Below are 6,413 nucleotides of genomic sequence, written 5' to 3'. Positions count from 1 at the left end.
TTACCATTCATGCAATACATTATAGCAATTTGTAAGAAATAGTATCATTACTAATTATAGTGTTTTGAACTTCAAAGAGCAGCAATATAGTGAAAACTAAGCTCATGGAAGAGGAATTTGCTCTTATATATAGAGATTTGCTTTCACATTTTATTAACCTGTCTATAAAACCTTCCCACAACAATGAATTCAAGTATAGTGAGAATACATACTTTAGCTTTAACTAGCTGTCATTGAACAAAGTCTTTGAAAGTCTTTAGATACTATCTAGCTTCATATACATCTGTCACTAAAATGAGTGAGTGAGCTAATTAGAAATCTAAAAGGTAAGGGTAAAAAATTTCCTTGTTAAGTATAATTGATAGGACAAATCTAATTTGAAAGGTTAACAAGCACTTGAAAACTACTGAATCAAGCAAATAGTGATACACCTAATATAATTACATGAAATTTGAGGGCATTTTTATTTGTTAAAATTTGTACTTCATCATGTCAAACAAAATCTGAATAAAATATATTACAGAGTATATTATGTAAAATATGAACTGAGGTCTTTGATTCAAATTTCAAATCCACTTAATTAAATAGTATTTGTATGAACTATTTCTTTTGAAATATCATTATAAAATGTATGCATTTTATACATTTGGTGACTATTATCTGGGTACTTGATATATCTCAGACACTACTTAACAAGGCCCTGACCCTATTTTCAAAAGCTAGTGTGATCCACACAATGATAATTTAAAAAAGTATAATAAGTAATTTTATAGAGGAATTTAGAGTACTTAATGCAGAAAATAGAAGATGCACCTAACTCAGAGATGGGAGAAGGAGGATTTGGGAAATGTTTCTAAGTGGAGTAGACTCAATGATTAGACATTATCTAGACCACGAAAGAGAAGAAGATTGCTCTAAGCAGAGAAAAGTCAGCAGGTGATAAAGCTAAGAGGAAGAAGAAATTCAGCACATTTGTGCCACCCTAGGGAGCTGAATAACCACATCCCAAAATGGACAAGAGAGCATAGTAAGAAAACTGGCAGCTAGATGCCTGAGGCTTAGAGGTTGCATGTATCAAAATAATGGTTTGAACTTTGTTTTCAAGTCCCCTGTGGGATTTTAAACCTAATGGGTTCAGAGATGCATATTTTATCTTATTTCAAAAGGAGATTTTCTTTTAGAGATATTTAGCAGTAAACATGAAATCCAGTATACAAAAGCAGTAAATATGACCGAACCAAGAAGATATGACCCATAAGATATAATGCAAGGCATCTTTTCTCCTTTCTTTTTTTAATTTTCATCTCATATTCCTCAGTGGGTAAAACACTGTCTGCCCTTCCTTGTGGGATATCACAGCAGAAGAAGATGTAAAACTTTTGGTCAACTGTAATAGTACAATTGTTCCACCATGATTTTTAGATTCACAAAATCTAACAAGGATTATGTTTTCCAGATGTTGAAATATACCTCAAAGATTAGCATCAGACTGGTTATTTTCAAAACACAGAGCAGTATATTTAATGCCTCAAGGCACTTAGGGCCATGTATAACTCAACAGCAATTTTGAGGTGATCTTTACAAGAGACTAGCATTACTGATTATTTAGGTCCTACCAGTCTCTTGCACTGACATTCTTTATCCTGAAAGAGAAAATATTTCTTCACTAGTTGAAAAATGTATCTGTATGTGTAAGGTATTTTGGTCATTCATATATGAGAGTATATTTCTAGAAGGATTTTCCCCTTATAATATTTATATTAAAGAAGGAAAAAGGGAAAGAAGGGAAGGAGGCATGGCTGGAACTCAACCCCAGTAAAACCTCAATCACTTATTCAATTCCAAGCCTATCTGGTGTCTAATCTGCCCAGAATCTAAGAAGTGGGTACGCAGACTGGACTAAGAATAAGAACTTAATGAGAATAAACAGAATAAAAGTTTTGTAAAGGGAGAAGTTAGACATCTCCCAATGAGTTTATCAGAAAGAGCTAATGGGTCAGTGAGATCAGACACACTTATCATGTTTAGAACAACAGTTCAGGAATGAAAGGTTTACTTTGCTAAAAACAAAAACAAATAATTAATATGGTACAGACAAGTAATGAAGGCAAAAAAAAAAAAAAATGAGGAAGAGAGGAAGGGAGAGCACCCAGAGAGACCTTTAAGGAGCTTCTGAAGAGTTAAAGAGATGATATTAATTTTGCAGGTATTTTTACTGTCTAGGTCAAAGGTGTATCTCATGAGCTTACACTAGAAGATAAAACTAAGTAGTAGGTTCTAATAACTAATGAAGAAAACTAGGGATCAACCAATGAATGCAAAAATAAGTGTAACAAATCAGTGTTTCTATAAAAATAAACACCAGGGATCAAAATTGTCCCTGAATTAAGTTTGAGTGTTAAGTCAAATAAATTGATCAGAGAAAATTTTAGCTCAGGAAAAAGAATCAAAAGCAAGAGCAGTCAATTCAATGTATAGCAGAACTAGTTACATCTATTAAATTTTATTAATGAATTTTTCAATAGGGAATCTATTTCCCAAGAGAAAAAGGGCTTACTGAGAAAATGAGTTAATATATTAGGCCTAGCTCTAATAATAGTTTTAAAAGAGTTCCTAATTCTCTCTTAATTTTTTAAAACAAATTCTTTTTCTTTTTGTCGCTACTACTACTGCATAATTTTTTTAAGTCTACAGGATTGTTCAAAAAGAGCAGAGAGTTAAGGAATTTGGATATTGCTGTGCTTTACAACAGATGTGTAATTGAAGCAGAGACGTATTTGATGAAAATCACACTCAAATATAATGAAAAAAATCCCTAGGTCCTCTTGGAAACAAAACAAGGCAAAATTAAAGACATAATAAAGAAAATGACACAGAATTTTAGTTATTTAAGTAACAAGAGACTCCATCATTCCTTATAAGCTGAAACCAGTCATCTTCTCTCCTAATGAATTGCAATGGCATTTAGTATGACATTATTTATTATATATTTACAAGAGGCCCAGTGCATGAATTCATGCACAGTGAAAGTAAATTAATTAGAAGGTGGCCAGTGGGGCAGGATTGGGTGAGATGTGCTGGACATGCCCTGGAGCCAACCTCCTGTGATCCCCACCTGGCGGGCCACACCTGGGATGGTGCTGGGGCTCGAAGTGCTTCTGCAGAGTGAGCGGGGTCCCTCCAGCAGGTGGGGTCCCTTGGCCTGGCCTGCAAGGATCGGGCTGAAACCGGCAGTCTGACATCCCCCGAGGATGCAAGAGGGCATTCTGCAAAGTTGCTGTTGCTTGGCAGCTCCTGCATTGAGCACCTGCCCCTGGTGGTCAGTGTGTGTCATTGCTACCGGCCGGTTAGCCGGTTAGCCGGTTGCTTAGGCGTTTATATATATAAATTCATTGATTCATTCATTGCATATTCATGAGCATCTACCAAGTGGTGGAGACTGTGTTTTTCAATTACCAGTTAGCCTACTGGGTCTAGAGATTAGTTATGAAAACTGCCCAGTAAGACACAGAGGAACAATTGAACAATTGCATCTGAATCTGGTAAATAATTTAGAAGGGAAAGCATAATAAACTCAGAGGTACATGGGGTGAGGGGTATGTGTAAAGACTCAGAGTTGCAAGGGTGGTCACAAAGGATATGAAGAGAATGAAGTTTCAACTGAGACCTGAAATGTTTACAGGAGAAGTTAGCAAATAGAAGGCAAAGGACATAAAAAATGATATTTCAGGAAGAGGTAGCAATGTGCACTATAATAGCAAGAGAAGCTTGTTCTAGGAAATAAAAATGAAAAGAATAGCAAAGCTTATAAATAGAATTGAGAGAGAAAGAATAGTAAGAAGTTTTGTTGCCTGTTCAGATTTGCAAAGAATCCTCTAACTGCAGTATGGAAAAAATTAATACTTGCTAAATAAATTAAAACATTTTTGTAGTAATGCCTGCTACAGATGGCAGCTTAAAGTACAGTAGTGGTGATGATATAAAAATTAGTTGCCAGATTAAAAAACTATTTAAGAAGTAGGTGTTACCAGTTTTACTAATTAAATGGATGCAATTCTTAGGGATTGTTGCAATAAAAGTTTCATTAGATTGAGCGAGAAATACAGGGCCTAGCAAAAGTAGATTTATAGCTCAGAGTATGCAAAACAGAGTTTATTATTATAATTTATTATATTATTTTCCATATGAACAACTGTAAACCTACTTTTGCTCCACCCTGTATTATAACAGAATGAGTAATGAATGTACAATCAGTAATTAAAAACAAATATAAATCCTTCAAAAAGTTTGGCTGGAAAGGGAAGAGAAAAATTATTTGGCAGTGGTGTGTGTGGGGGGGGGAGGGTGAAAGGTGAGAAATTTGAGCAGGGTTCCCTGCAGAGCAGGAAGTAATACAAAGAAAAAATGGAAAATATACCAAAAAAGTAAGATTGGAAATGAAGTTCTATTCTTAATGAGGCAAATGTGGTTGGATTCAGAGCAAAAGTAGAAGCATTGTCTTTATAAAGAAGTATAAATTTTTACAGTAAGTAAGAGGAAATAGATATGTTGTTCTTGAGGGAGTTGTGGCAGGAGTTTGAGGGACAGATAAATATTAAGGCTGACAGTTAAATTGATCGTGAATTTAGGGAAAGACAAGAGAGATCTGGGAAACTGTGAGTATATGTGAGGAAGTAGCTATGAACCATTACATTTAATCTGAAACAAACAAAACAAAAACAGGAAAAATAGAAGTGAAATAATAAACAGAGAAGAGAGTGACGAGGGGACTGAGGTCCCCCTTGAGTTTGAAGAACAAAGAAGTGGTGAACAAATCAAAGACAGGAAAGGACCGTTGATGGAATGTTTCTGTGAGTCACTTCATCAGTAGGCGTATCCCACTTATAGGGAAAACAAAGCAAGACATTTGCCAGAGGAAGATATGGCTAAAATGGGTTGAAGGAGAGAGTTAAGCAGATTAGGAAGATCAGGACCAAGGGCCAAATGGATTTTTGACTGGCTATTTAAATATTGAAATCATACCACCCCTTCTCTCCAAAAAAGGTAAATAGAATAGCTGGGTGGCAAAAGACTTGATGAGAGGGGACAGCAATAGGAAGAGGTAGGACATAATATGTCCAAATGGCTGTTGCCTCAATAGGGCATTAGGGTGACCCAAGGATGAAGAAATATTGATCTGAAATTGGTTTGGTATAAATACAGAAAACTGGTCCCTTCTCTCACCCTCTCTCATCCCCATATATATGAATGTGAAATAATCAACCTCCTCAAAATCAATAGCCATTTAATCCAAGCCATCAAAAAGTTCCCTTACAAAACAAATATTTTATTCATACATCTCTCCTGTTCCCTCCTTCCAATTTTCTCTATTTATGTTAAGCCTAATATTAATTTCCTTTCCACATCACAGAAAATGTGTCCACTTTTATGTCTGTGGTTATGATATAGGATACCAATTATAGTATTACCAGCACACTAGCAACCTGGCAACTAAAATTTTGTCTCAATAATTTTCCAGCATTTTTCCCTAACATTTTGCCAAAGCCTAAGAGGGCTTTAACTAAAAATTTAAACTAGAAATTTTACCAGTATCGGAGAACACATATTTTGGTTAGAATATTTTCAGTCTGGAAGCACACACACACACACACACACCACACACTTCTAGTTCAAAAATGCTTCAAGCCCAGCCAGTGTGCCTCAGTGCTTGAGCATCAACCTGTAAACCAAGAAGTCACAGGATTGATTCCCACTTAGAGCACATGCCCTGATTGTGGGCAGTAGAGGGCATGCAGGAGGCAGCCAATCAATGTTTCTCTCTATCCCTTCCCCTTCCTCTCTCTCTAAAATCAAGCCTATATAATAAAACCCTAATATGCAAATTGACCAAACAGCAAAACAACCAGTGGAATGACCGGTTGTTATGATGCGCACTGACCACCAGGGGGCAGATGCTCAACGCAGGAGATGGAGGCTACCCTGCATTGGCAGCAGTGATTGGGGGTGGGGCTGGCCAGCAGGCGGCTTCAGTCCGCCAGCCAAGGCAGGTGCCAGTGGGGGCGCCAAATTGCCCCGCCAGCCAGTCACCCCACAGATGGCCCTGATCGCCAGCCAGGCTTAGGGACCCTACCCTATATATTGGGAATGGTCTTTTAGATTTAAAAATGAAAACCTGGAAAGGCTACTTTCACACTGAAAAAACAGGATGATGCAGCGATGACATGCATGGACTCTGGCTTGCACATTTTGTGGTCAGCCCTGATTCTGACACTTATAACTATGTGACAAAGCCAATTACTTAACTTTTCTCTGCTTCAGTTTTTCCACCCATAAGATGGGGGAAATGATACTACTGCCTCAGAAGGATCATGTTATGTATTATTTTATAATCAGGGCAAAAAAATATAGCTGCC

Source organism: Eptesicus fuscus, chromosome 17 (assembly GCF_027574615.1).
Source record: "Eptesicus fuscus isolate TK198812 chromosome 17, DD_ASM_mEF_20220401, whole genome shotgun sequence".
NCBI lineage: Eukaryota > Metazoa > Chordata > Mammalia > Chiroptera > Vespertilionidae > Eptesicus > Eptesicus fuscus.
Note: the sequence above shows the minus strand (reverse complement) of the source record.